This window comes from Pinus tabuliformis, chromosome 8, assembly GCF_031772625.1.
Source record: "Pinus tabuliformis cultivar Carrire ecotype Pingquan chromosome 8, CPIR1, whole genome shotgun sequence".
In the NCBI taxonomy this organism is placed as follows: Eukaryota; Viridiplantae; Streptophyta; class Pinopsida; order Pinales; family Pinaceae; genus Pinus; species Pinus tabuliformis.
In genome coordinates this window covers 1394518540-1394532964 of record NC_142294.1, presented here as the reverse complement: position 1 = coordinate 1394532964, position 14425 = coordinate 1394518540, and positions in this window count along the sequence as shown.

The window sequence follows — 14425 nt, the reverse complement described above, 5'->3', positions numbered from 1 at the left end:
TGGGAATTAGCCCATATTTAATTGGGAAATTCTAAAAATATGAATTGTGCAATCCTCATAGGCCTTCCTTTGGTTTCATGCACCACCTATACTATTCAAATGATTATACAATTGATAGTACACTGTCCCTGAACTCCAATCTCAAATAGGTCTTTCTCTGATCTGACATGCATGAGCTGATTATCAGTGAATCTTTAGTTTACTAGTTGATCAGTGTTTGTTACACCCCACTACTTACGTTACACCCCACTACTGGATCGCCCACTAATTCCTCCATTAGTTGGAACTAGTTTATCTAAATTAAATAATTACAACTCAGAATAAACTCAACCACATCTCCTAAAAAGTAGGAGACACTCTACATGAATCTAGTTAGACCCTTAACTCGAATTAACTGAGCCAACTACGTCAAATTAAATTAGTTAACTATTACAAGTTTTCATGAGATGTTGAATTACAATTTAATTCAAGGACAAAATTAAATTAGGACTTTCTTGTTGTATTTTTCAACACTTCCTCTCAACAAGAAAGAGATTATCTGCTACCGTGATCTTGCCTCTATGAAAAATGAATTTTCATCTTGGCAATGCCTTTGCCAAAATATTTGTATCTTGTTCTTCTATAGGAATGTATTCCAACAACATGATTCTCCTCTACACACAATCTCGTAGATGGTGATACTGGATGTCAATATGCTTGTACCGATCATGAAAAACTAGATTCTCCAAGAGTTTAACACAACTCTAATTGTCACAATAAATCATGGTAGGATCCATATGCTGACCAAATAATATAACAAGGATCTCCCTCATCCAGATAGCCTCATAAGTTGCTTGACTAGCAGCAATGTGCTCTGCTTCTGTTGAACTGAGTGCAATTGATCTATGCTTCCTACTGCACCAACAAATAATTGTTAACCCAATACTAAAGATTCCACCTGATGTGCTCTTTCTATCATATGGAATCCCTACCCAATTTTCATCTATCATGCCTTGAAGCCTCACTCCCTCTATCTATATGTACCAAAAACCGAACTGAGTGGTGCCTCTAAGTTATCTCAACACATGTTTATTTTCCTTCCGATAGAGTTTGTTTGGATTAGCCACTGCTTGACTAATATGGTTAACTACAAAATACATGTTCAATCATGTGTTCACAAAATACATAAGTGAACCCACAAGTTGTCTACAAATAGTATCCTCCACTACTTCACCTGAAATCACATCTTCCTTCCTCCAATTACTTGCTAGAGGAGTCTCCATGGGTTTGTTGCTCTCCATATGGAACTTGTTCAATATCTCATTGGCATACTTTCCCTAAGCGAAATAGTTCCTCGTCTCCTTGTCATATTTCCATACCAAGAAAGTAATGCATGAGCCCCAGGTCCTTCATCTCGAATTCTCTTGCAAGATCCTCTTTGCAATATTTTATCAACTTCTCATCATATGTGAGAATCAAATCATTGACATATAATACTATAATAAAAATTTTACCTTCAACCATGATATGGTAAATGTTTGCATCAACTTCACTTTTGGTGAAGCCCAACCCTATGAAATAATTTTCAATTCTAATGTACCAAGCACAAGGTGCTTGTTTTAGTCCATACAGCACTGGCTTGAGTATGCACACATGCTACTCTCTGTTGAAGGTCTTAAATCCTTCCATCTGCTTAATATACACCTCTTCCTTAATCATATCATTAAGGAATGTTGAGTTCACATCCATCTGATGTATCTTCCATCCCATCTGTGCTAACAATGCTAGAATAGATTTGATTGATGAGTACCTTCATACTGGAGAAAAGGTCTCATCATAATCAATTCCCTCCACCTGAGAGAACCCTCTGACCAAAAATTTTGCCATGTGTATCTCCACACTCTCATCTATTTCATGTTTTACCTTGTAAATCCATCTAGAACTCACTGTTGACTTGTTCGTTGGTCTTGGGACCACTTCCCAAACACTTTTTCTGATATTGTAGACATACTCCTAAACCATGGCATCAAACCATACTAGTTGCTACACTACTTCCTTGAACGAGGATGGCTCAACCTCTACACTCTTTCTCGTCAGATCCATGTATCCAGTGTACCGATATGGTGACCTCCTCTACCTATGTTGTGATTTGGGTGCTCCCATATTTTCTCTAGCATCATGCATCAATATGTCAGCCTCTCTGGTGTGCTTCCTTCCATCTCTGGAAGTCTCCACATAAGTGGGTGCTTCCACTCTCTTCTCCTCTACATGTGGTTGCTCCACATCATCTTGAGATTCCCCCTTTAGAGCTAAAAGCTCCTAATATGCATGTATCTGAAGCTCCCTCTCAAGGTAACAACTCATGGCCTTCTCTTCCTTGAACTTCACATCTCTATGAATGATTGTCATCCTGTTGGATGGCAGGTACACCCCATAGTTTTGAGGTGTATCAGTGTGCCCCATAAATATTCCCAACTCAGATGTTGGCTCTAGATTTTTCTGTGCATCCTTGGTAACATGATAGTAGACTGATGAACCAAATATCATGAAGTGTGCCACATCTAGTTTCTTACCTAAAAAATCTTCTTCTAGTGTACTCATCCCGAGAATTCAATGAGGGCTTCTATTCTGCAAATAAAGAGTTGTATTACATGCTTCAACCCAAAAGTGTAATGGTAGGCCCTGATCATATAACATCACCCATGAAGCTCCCACAATACTTCTATTCTTCTTTTCAGCCACCCCATTATGTTGTGGGTTATGAGGTGATTGTTGGCTATCACTTTTTGGTGTTTTATCTTCGCCACATAAGCCATTTTTGTCTTCATTTTCATTTTTCCACTTCCATATTCATCCATACAATCCTTAAAATTAATTAATTTAGGTACAATTTTCATTTACATTGAATGATTTAAATTTTGATGAAGTTTGCTTTAAAACTAAAAGTTTAGCAGTAATTAGGGGATGTTACAACTTCCCGTAATAGCTTTATGTATTCATATATGTAGGAGAGTTGGGAAAAATCTGAAAGTTTTTGGGTAGTACTCATTGTACATGGATGGTGAAACTCCTATTTTTTTACCGAAAAGGTTCATGGAGGTGCCTAGTCGATGCTAGTCAAACTAGGCTAGTTATGCACGAAATCCCCTGTTTTGAGCACAAAATTAGGGCAGTTTTATATTTTGAGGGATTTCTCCCAAATTTTACTGACAAGAATGATGAATTCGACATTTTCACCTTCATTGTTTATTTTCATAGATATATTTGATTTTTTTTGTCATTTGATTCCAAAAACTCTTGTATAAATATGTAGGATTTGAGGACATATTATGTTATGTTATGTTTGGTGAAGTATTGCCATTTGGTTGAAGTAAATTGATTAAGTTTTCTCATGTTTTCATTGTGCTTAATGGATTATTATTAACCTATTCTTCAAGTTATTTTAGTTCGTTCTCACTTATGTGTGCAACCAAAGCATGGAGGGCCCATGTTGGGAAGCCTTTGCACTTGTTTTTCATTGTATGGTATAATCTTTTAGTTTGTTGCAATTTCATTTTGTTAATTTGTTTTTAATTTCAGTATTATTTGAAAACATTGAATTTTTTATTCTTGAAAATAAATATTATGAATTGACCTTATGTAAAGGAGCTTGATATTCCTTTCATTCTCAATATTTAAACTTGTCATAATTTCTTATTTCTGTCAAATTGCTTATATGTGATTGGATTGATTCAATTTTGTTAATTAATTATTTGATTGAAATTAAGTTATGATATAAAGGTATTGATTTTGTCAATGGAATCTTTTTGAATCCATCTCCTGTAAGGGAGATTGAAGTTTTCTTGATAACAATGCTTAAGATCTCAAGCTAATTAAAGTGTTAATCTTTTAGAATTAGTCTCTAAACCATAGATTTTGGTGTGCTTCTAAGTTCACGAATTCTGGATTGATAATAAAATTGATGATCTAATTTATACCCTTAAATTAGACTGACAATGTTATTAACTCCCATCGAATGCCTTCTGATGCACAGAAATTCTTGAATTCATTTTACACATATTCTCCACCATTATCACTTCTAAGATTTTTAACTTTCCTGCCAGTATCTTTCTCGACAAGTGCTTTAAATTCATAAAATTTAGTGAACATCTGATATTTCTTCTGCATGAATAAAATACATTGCTTATGAGAAAAATCATCAACAAAGATTACATAATAACTATGCCTGGTCATGGAGGTTGTTGAGAACAGTCCACACACATCCCAGTGAACTTTATCAAGGATCACTTGTGCTTGAATTTCTTTATCATGAAAGGAATCTTTGGTGTACTTCCCTAATGTACACCCTTTGCATGTGTCTCTCTGCTTTAATGCACCCTTGAGAAGTCCTATATAAATTTTTTGCATGACCTTCAAAGATCCGTGGTGAAAGTGACCCAATGTTCTATGCCACAAATCACTAATGTCTTGAATCTACATCTTCTTCTTTTGTTCTCAAAGCAACACAATCTTCTACATCCAATTTGTAGAGGTTCTTCACCCAAACCCCTATCTGCTTCACCTCTCCTGAGGTTATGTGACAAAGGAAAGCTTTTCCTTGCTAAATATCACATCATAGCCATGGTCCTTTAACATGGAATCTGAAACCAAATTCTTCTTCAAACCTAGAACATACATGACATCTTTTAATGTGAGTGGAGAATCAAACTCTTTCTGAAAGGTAACAGTATTGATGTCAGTTTTGTTATACCTCCCATCATCTCCCATCTCAATGTGCATATGGAGGTCCTTATCCTCCAAGTCACTGAAGAACTCTTTGTTATTAGTCATATCAAATAAGGTTCCATTATCTAGGTACCACACACTTCCCATCATCGATGTCACCATGCAAGCGATGAGGGTGAAATCCAACTTGAATTTTGAATCAAGAGCTTCCCCTTCCACTCCTCATAAGGGATTTTTACCCGCCTTCTTGTGTGGACACTTTGTGGCATAGTGTCCCAGCTCGTGATAGTGAAAACATTTAATATTTGACATGTTCTTCTTATCGCCTTGACTAGAATCTGATTTGGAATGGGATGAATTCCCCTTCCCTTCTTCACCTTTCCATCTAAGGCAAAGTTCTCCTCATCATCATGCTTGGATGAGGATCCATATATAGTGTTCTACCAAATCTCTTCTTGTACCAAGTCAAAACACAATCACTCCCACTTTGGTATCTTCTCCCTCCCATTAACTGAGTCTTGGTAACTATGCCAAATTGTGGGAAGGCCTTTAAGTGTTAGGCTCACTAGAGCGTCTTCATAAACTATAACACTGACACTTCCCAACTCATCCCAATATTGGTTGAACTTTGTCAAGTACTTCGGTATTAAGTCTCCTTTCTCCATCTTGATCTTTCTGAGCTTTTCCTTCAGTGACAGCTTCCTATGGTCACTATTGTTTTGAAACATGCATGCCAAGGCCTTCCACATTGCAAATGGAGTTTCCTTACTGTGGAGGTTCGATACAATATGATCACAAACTCCTTCTAGGATAGTCCTTCTCACCTTTTCCACACACTTTCTCCACTCTGCCAAATGTTGAGCATCAACTGGCTTAGGAATATATTTGTTAATGAATTCCTTAAGCTCATTGTCTTCCAACACTTCCTCCATATTTTCCTTCCAAGAAATATAGTTTGGACTACCCTTAAGGGCATATTCGAGTCTCAATCCGTAGAATGAAATCCTGATTACTCAGAAGTATGATACTACAAATTTGATTTCTCCTGCAGAAGACAAACTCGTATTCTATTCTATAGTGATTTTACCTCTGATACCATATAGAAATTATTCATAGATTCAAACTACAAATTCTGATATGTTAAAATAATTGACTTGAATCTACAGTGGAAACAATAAACAACCAATGAAATAACGAAGCTTAAAAGATAAATAATTCAATGACACATAAAACAATATTTTTTTGTGGAAAGACATATCTAAAAACACCTTCTATCTATGTATTGTAGTAATAAAAAAATATGAGAAGAGTACAATGCCTTTCTCAAGATCGAGCAACCTCTGCACTATCTCAATCTATCTCACTACTTCTCAGACAAGCTCAAGCCAATACTTAGTCAATGTTTCTGCCTTCCAAGCTCCTATTTCCTTGCGTTGTTCCCTTAGGAATTAGCCCATATTTAATAGGGAAATTTCACAAATATGGATTGTGTAATCCTCATAGGCCTTCCTCTAATTTCATGCACCACTTGTACAATTCAGATGATTATACAATATAACTGATAGTACACTATCCCTCAACTCCAATCTCAACTAGGTCTTTCTCTGATCTAACATGCATGAGTTAATTATGAGTGAATCTTCATTTTAATGGTTGATCAGTGTTGGTTACACCCCACTACTGGATCTCTTACTAATTCCTCCATTAGTTGGAACTAGTTTAACTAACTTTAACTTAGTTAAACTAAATTAAATAATTACAACTCAAAATAAGCTCAACTAGGGTTCCTAAAAAGTAGGGGACACTCTACATGACTCTAGTTAGACCATCAACTCGAAATAATTGACCCAAATAAGTTAAATTAACTTAGTTAACTATTACAAGTTATCATGAGATGTGGAATTACAATTTAATTCTTAATTTAATTCAAGGACAAAATTAAATTAGGATTTTCTTATTGCATTTTTCAACATTATTTTCCATAACCTTTCATCGATGCATTCCATATTAGATTCAAGCGTAGCTAATTTGGATTTAAAATTCTCTCTCCATTCCTAAAAGTTTATAGGACTAAGTAATGAATCTCTTTGATAACCCATGTTTCCCATAGATCTACCTTCTAAAAATTAAGATGCAATAGATGGCACCTACTCAGATACCAATTGTTGGAAATTTAGTTATACTGAGAGGGGGGTGAATCAGTATAATGTTGATTCAAACAATATAACAAATTTTCCCCAATCAATTAAAAACCTAAAAAACCAGTAGAAAAGTACAATATCAATAAATTTAACGTCCATGCAAATTAAAATCACAACATAAGAAACAACGCACATAGACACCATGGAGTTTAGGTGGAAACCCTCAAGGGGAGAAAACCCATTGTAATGCTACTCTGCCTATCTTCTTCTCATTAATATTCAAATTTATTTTAGATATATTTTGTAGCCATTACTAGCTACAATGCCCCAACTTTTTGGAGGCCCCAACCTCCATTAATACCTTTGCTTTCCATAAACAACAAGAAAGACCCAACTCCCTAACTAGTAAGCCATAACTTATAGGACGACCAAACCTCCTCAAATACTTTAGACTACCCTTTCCTTCAGGTTTAAATTGGGCCCTCTTTTGCAACAATAACTCAACAACAACCTTCCTGGAAATTACACAATCATCAAAAATATATCTCCATCATAAAAATAGCAGCAGAAACCCTCACTCGATCCTATTATCGCCAAATAGGGGTTTATATTGTTCTTAGTTATGGCCTTAGATTAGTGTCAAGTCACCCTATGTTTTAATGGGTAGGTGGTAGGTTAGGAGTCCCAAAGTTTTCATTTTTCATATCCAAATAAAAGTCTAACATCCTTTTTCCATGTTTCATAAGTCTTACATTCTTTTTAGAAACTCATAGCTTAAGCCATTTTGAGCATTTTTGGAATTAGCCCCGAAACCACGTTTTCGTAGCGCAAATAGTGTAAAATGTCTGTTTTGCGCTATGAAAACACTGCTCTTTTCGTAGCGCTTTTCCCTGCACGCTCTGAAAGCGGGAATTCATAGAATAGTCTTGTCAAACATCAATCCATTAATATTCTATTATAATTTTCATTACTAGGTGTCAGCTAGGAGTCAATCCTTAGGTATGCCACCATCCAAACACATCATTTTGAATTTAGGGTTCATTATGAAAGATAATTTCAAATTCAAAAGGTTTGGCTAGTCTCATCATTTTATATTGCATGCAAACCCTCAAACATAAGTTTTTCGAACAATAAGCTTTGGTAATTTTCCATCGAGGTTTTCCTCATCCACAATTCAAGCAAGGCTGACCACCATTGGCAAGCAAGGCTAATCAACAAAATTTCAAAAGAAGTCGGTTTTTTCACAGGAATTCAGAAGGAAAGATGACAGAGGAGAAGAAAAGTCACAGGTCTGGTCATTGCTTAAGAACAGAGCTTGAAAGCACTAAGGACTTGATCAGAGATAAAGCAGTTGTAGAAGCTTTCAAGAAAGCAGGATGCTGGAAGTTTTGTAAGAAATTGCAGGGAGGAGATACTCAGGTGACAAAGGAGTTTGCACTCCATTTCATTGGCACCAGCACAAAGGTCAGAATGTTGAACTTGCAAATTTCCCCAAAGGTCATAGCATTGGTGACAGAAATTCCTAGGGGGCAAGAGACATGGTTCAAAAACTTTAGATTCGACATGGAACCATGTAAGGTGTTCCTAAAGCCAGAGTTTTCAGAAACCGACTTAACCAAGGCAGTTCCTAAAGACTACATCAAGAACAACTATACCAACTTTCTCTTCAACATTCAATGTTATTTCACCTGTGAAGGTAGATATCAAAAGGTTTATTCATATCATTTTAAACTCCTGTTACATTTTACTGGTATGATTTCTCTAGATTTTCCTTACTTCTTATTTCGAAGTGTAGCTAAGATGGCACATAAAGTATAGTTGAAATCTCAAGGATGTGAAACTTACATGTTTCATCATGGTCTAATTAAACTGATAGTTCTACATGAACTCAAGAGGATCAACAAAGATTGGTATTCGTTTTTGTTTTTATGTGACTTTGGAGTAGAAAAACAAGGTGTAGACATTAGCCCTAGGATTAAAGGAACTCCATCAGCAGAAACCAGCAAGTCTGTAATATCCCAAGAAAAAAGGTATGTTACATTGAAACCTAAGAAGCGAGTGAAAGAACAAGTAAGCAAAGCACCAGTAGATCCTTGAAACTCCTAAATCTACAAAGGAAAAGATGCCCAACGTTAAGGGAATGACACAAGAATAGTCAACCAGCAAACCAGTTCAAAAGAGATTGACTAGAAGTCAAATTACAAATGAGAAAGGTAAAATAATGATCTCAAGAGAAGGTTCCAGCTTGAAGGGTGATTTAAATGATATTTTGAAAGCCATTAATATTGAAAAAACCCCTTTGGCATAGGCAGATATGATAAAATTTGATCAAGAAAAGTCAAAGAAAATGAAACCCTCCAAGAAATTGGAATTTGAGGATGATGTCACAACATTTGTTTTCAAACCCAGAAACCCTTAACCAGGCAATCCAAGAAGATGCAAGAGCCCAATATTGAGCTAGGGAGAATAGAAGAAACATCTGTTGTTCAAGAAGAGTTGATTGACATTCCATCTCCAAGACCTGAAGGTGACAAAAGCATAGTTCCTACCACTCAAACAGAAAAAGCCAGTTATGAGGTTATGGAAGAAAGGTTAAAAGTTTCCAACAATGAAATTGCTAGACTAAGAGTGAGAGAAAGAGAGCATGCTGCTGAAAGGACAAATTTAAAAAGGATGAAGGCTCTCTAGGAAGATGAAAAGGTGTCCAAACTAGAAATAGTAAATAGTGAAAGTCAATACTTTCGCTGGACTATTCCTACAAGCAAAGAAGCCAGATTTGTAAGGAAGATTAATGCTCAGCTGAGAACTACAAACAGGAGATTGAGGATGAAAATTGAAGACATATAAATACAACTAACCCCATCTGGAAAAGGGTCTATAGCAATAATGAAATAGGGTGTTGAAAAGGGGCAGTGAAGGAGATATATTAAAACAGTTTTGGCACATAGAAAGAGTTTTGGCATATAAAAGGAAGAACAGTTGTGAAGAAGAACATCTATAAGGGTAGGTGATTTTGGTTTTTGGTTGATCATATCAATCTTCATGGAATTTTTAAAAACTCCCAAACTACATATTTTTGAAGGCTGTGTTGAAAAAGAGCATACACAATAGTTTCATAGCGCGCTACGAAACTGTTGAAGATGATCATTTAGAACTTATGGATGCTTTCCAGAGGTAAGGTTTGATTAGTTCCAGATTTTGAAGTTGCTGGTAGACATGGGATCATCTATGAAGTCTCGGATGGTAGTAGTGTAGAAAGAAAAGTCCCACGAAGTATTTCATAAATGATATAAAAGTTGTGCTACGAAAATAGAGTATTTTTGTAGCACAGTCATGTTTTGTCTTTCCTCCATATTTTCGAGTTTCCTTTTCTTTGCATAGGTGGAAAATGAAATGTTAATGGGTTATCAGTGCATGCCACATGTATACCAGCAAAACTACTCGAAGATAAGCAGAAGGGATTAAGGGCCTTAAAAGGAGGAACTTTGTCTCCTAGTTTTCAGGACAGTTAGGTCATGACTCAGCAGGTTTTGCAACAGTAATGTAGACATCATCAAGCTCGAAAACATGGTTAGCAACTGATTAAAGAATGCATTGAAGACATAGATAAGGTTGTTAGAAGCATGTTTTAGGATTTTCACTCCTATTTGTATTAGGACTCTTAAAGACAGCTAGTTGTTAAGTTGTAATTAAGTAGTTTGTTTTATGAAAAGATAGGTGTCTAAGTTAGGAATTTGAATTCCTCTAAAGATGGATCATAGTATCCAAGGTTGTAAAACTCTATATAAAGCTTGAGAATTGAATTCCTCGGGCTTCGTAATTTCATTAGCAAAAGAAATTTGTGTTATTGTAAGAAACTGTGATTTTTCATACTTAATACAGAGATCAGTTTGACTACTCAAGATTCACAAGGAGTTTATGTGTCTGATGTTCTTATGGCCTTGTTAAATTACTTATTTGCAATGGTATAAGCTTGTGATACTTAGAATTCATTGGAAAATGCTCTAACTTCATTCACATGCTTGTAAACTGTGTTGATTCATTGTGTTACTATTTTATTTATAAACCTAAACTCTAAGTGCCTTGACTTACATGTTTTTTGATCATGTTGTTTTGTTGAAGACTATCTTGACTCCATAGCCCAAAAGATATTTGCTAGTCTTTGATTCAACCAGTCAACCAGTTATACATTTGTCCATTTTGTTCCTAGAGTTAGCCATCTAATCATTAATCAAAAATCTTAAACCTATTGAGAGAGCCCTCTCAGGTTGAGGAGGCTAAACCTCAACCAAAAGATTGGTTTGAAAGAGTTACTCAGAGTCTACTTGATCAACATCCTATCAAGGCCGGATTTTGTGATAACATTTTGGTGCATCTACCGGGAGCCTGAAGATTACTCATTCCCGAAATCAAGAAGCTAAACTTCTAAAGGTAGTAGGAGCTCAGAAAGTTTCTCGAGGCTGAAATCTACCTTGGTGACTCCATATATTTTCAAAGATTTAAAGGTGACTTCGAGAAGGAGATACACATAGAGCAATCCTGATCCCAATCCACCTACCATTGGAGACAATCCAAACACTGTTTCAAGAGTCAATCAAATATTTTCAAAAATTTCAGGTACTCCATCTTATTCAAAATCTTTGCTCTCTGAATTCTCAGGAAGTCCTGAAGACAAAAACGTTGAGGATAAAATTCATGAAGTGTTGTTTAGATAACTGTTGTTTAGATCATAAAATGAAGAGGAGCTCATTGGTATTATCTTAGACCTGCAAAAGAGAAGAATTGACACCTCAGCCCTAGTATCACAAGAAGACAAAGAAGAGTTTTGGGAAGTTGTTACCTCTGAGCTATTGTTAGAAAAAGAAGCTTTAGATAAATTGAAAGAACTTGACCCTTTCGAAGTCTTGCTGAAATCTAAATTTGGTTTACCTCTTCCAAATTGGAGTTCATTTGTTAGTGGTTTACAGAATCCAAGTAGTCCTCCTCATATCAGATTTTCATCTTCTGGCATTCCTAGTATCTTACACAAACCAAGCAATCCTCCTCATATCAGTTCTTCGTCTTCTGTTCTTGTTATTCTTACAACTATTGTTCCTCCTTTAATCATGGTTTCACCTATTGGGTATGCACCACTCATACTCCCTACTTTTTTGCATGACCTTCCTAGTAAATATGCTGCTAGGATCCCTACTTGGGGTGGTGATGAAGAAATTACAGCAGAAGAACATGTAGACAGATTTAATGATTTTTCTGAAAGAGAAGAAGTCGATGACGAAGATGTGAAGCTAAGACTATTTGCACAGACCTTTATTTGTGAAGTTAGAAAATGGTTTAAAGCTCTTACAGCAGGAAGCATTCGAAACTGGGTAGAATTTGAAGACAATTTTCTAAGAAAATGGGGAAACATAACTAGTCTAGTTCAAGCACTTACTGAATATAACAACCTTAGAAGGGCACCTGATGAAACTGTTCAAAATTTTTCAAAAAGATTCAATAAAGCATTTAACTCAATTCTAGCTCGGTTGAAACCTCCAGAGGCCCTTGCACAAATGAGATATGCTGAAGCATTTGATTATGACTTTTTCCTTTTGTTGAGAGAAAGAGAATCACCTACACTTTCTGAAATGCAGAGTAATGTAGTAAAGGTGGAGGTAAACATGATAGCTACTAAAAATTCAAAAATGGGAAAAACCAAATTGAAAGAAGAAGATAAACCTTCCTCTTCAACTCCTGAAGATAAATTAGACTCAATGATGAAAACCATGGAGAAGTTGATGGATAGGTTAGCTCTTGGAAACACTTCTGCTCCTCCTGTGCAACATGAACCTCAATTTAGAAACCCTCAATTCAGGAGACCTCAAAACCAACAAAGACCAAGAGAAAATAGAAATCAGCAACCTGACCCTCCAGTGAGACCTCCTTTTCAGCAGAATTTGGTTGATGAAGAAGATGATCCTAAAATTCCTGAAGAATCTATCCATTGTCTTGATGAAGAGATGTCAGGAATTTTCTTGACTAAAGAAGAGCATGATGAGTCAGATTTGGTTAATCAAGGAGAAGAACCTTCAAATTATCTTAAAGGGTATTAGCATGCTATCTTTGAAATGCAAAAACAATACAATCTTAGAAACAGAAATGTGTCAATTATTGCAAACAAAGCGCAACCTAAGAAAGATGTTTCAAAGGTTGCTAAAGCCAAAAATGATACCCCAAATGTTGTTAAAGGTAAGAAAGACTCTCCACCTAGTAGAAAAGACACTCAACTTCCTCAACCTATCAAAGAAGCTAAAAATTCTGTTTTTGTTTCCAACCTTGAGAATGAAATCTCAAAGATTAAAATATCAGTCCCTTTTAGTGAGATTCTCAAGGTAAATCAATATAGAAGCAAGATTGTTGAGATGTTGAATTCACAACTAGGAGTTGTTGATATTTTAAATGTCCAAGAAGATAATCCTACAATATATTTTCATTCAAGGTTAGAAGATTATCAAAATGAAGATTTTCTCCTTTCTATGTAAGCATTAGTATTCATGATATGACTTTACATAATGCTATGTTGGATTCAGGAGCTTCTCACAATTGCATGCCCAAAGTAATTATGGAAAGGTTAGGGTTATAGGTAACAAGACAATATAAATATTTGTTTTCTTTTGACTCAAAAAGAGTTCAATGTATTGGTTTAATCAAAGATGTTGTTGTTGGTCTAACACAAATCCCAACAAAGACAATTTTTATGGACATTGTTCTGGCTGATATTTCACCAAAGTTTGGGATGTTGCTATCAAGATGAAGGGCACCAAAAATTAAAGGCACAATGCAGATGGACCTTACTTATGCCACAATTCTTGTTTTTTCTGAACAAAGGAGATTGTTTGGGGAGACTAGAATGGCTTATATGGTAAGCAGCAAAGATAAACCACAAAATTTTCCTATTTATCCATTTGATACTGAACTTGTATCTGCTATTCTTCTCAATGAGTCAGTTGATAGTGGTCTGGAAGAAATGAAAGCAAAAAATCAGCACTCAGAAAATCAGTAAGTAAATGACAAAGAGATGGAGGGATGGTGGTCATTATACTTTGATGGATCAGCAGGAAAAGAAGGGGTAGGAGCAGGAATTTGGATTACAAGTCCAAGTGATGAGAGTAAGATTTACTCTTACAAACTAAATTTTGATTGCACAAATAACATGGCTGAATATGAATCTTTTATTTTGGGTTTAGATGTTTTAATAAGAATGAAGGCTCAGAATATTTCTGCTTTTGGAGATTCTAAATTGGTTATTAGAAAAGTTGAAAGTGTCTATCAAACAAAGGATGTAAGAATGATAGCCTACAAAAATCTAGTTTTAGACATGTTGGAGAATTTTCAAGCCTATTCTTTCATTGTCAAAACTAGAGATCAAAATTCCATTGGTGATTCTCTTGCTGTTTCAGCAAGTCTTTTTGTCATTCCTACCCATTCTTTTGAGAAATATGAAATTGAAGTTCGTCATAGACTAGCTATACCAGATAATATCATCAATTGGCAAGTTTTTGAAGATGATAGGCAGGTAAAGAATTTTATTGAGTTGAAAGAAG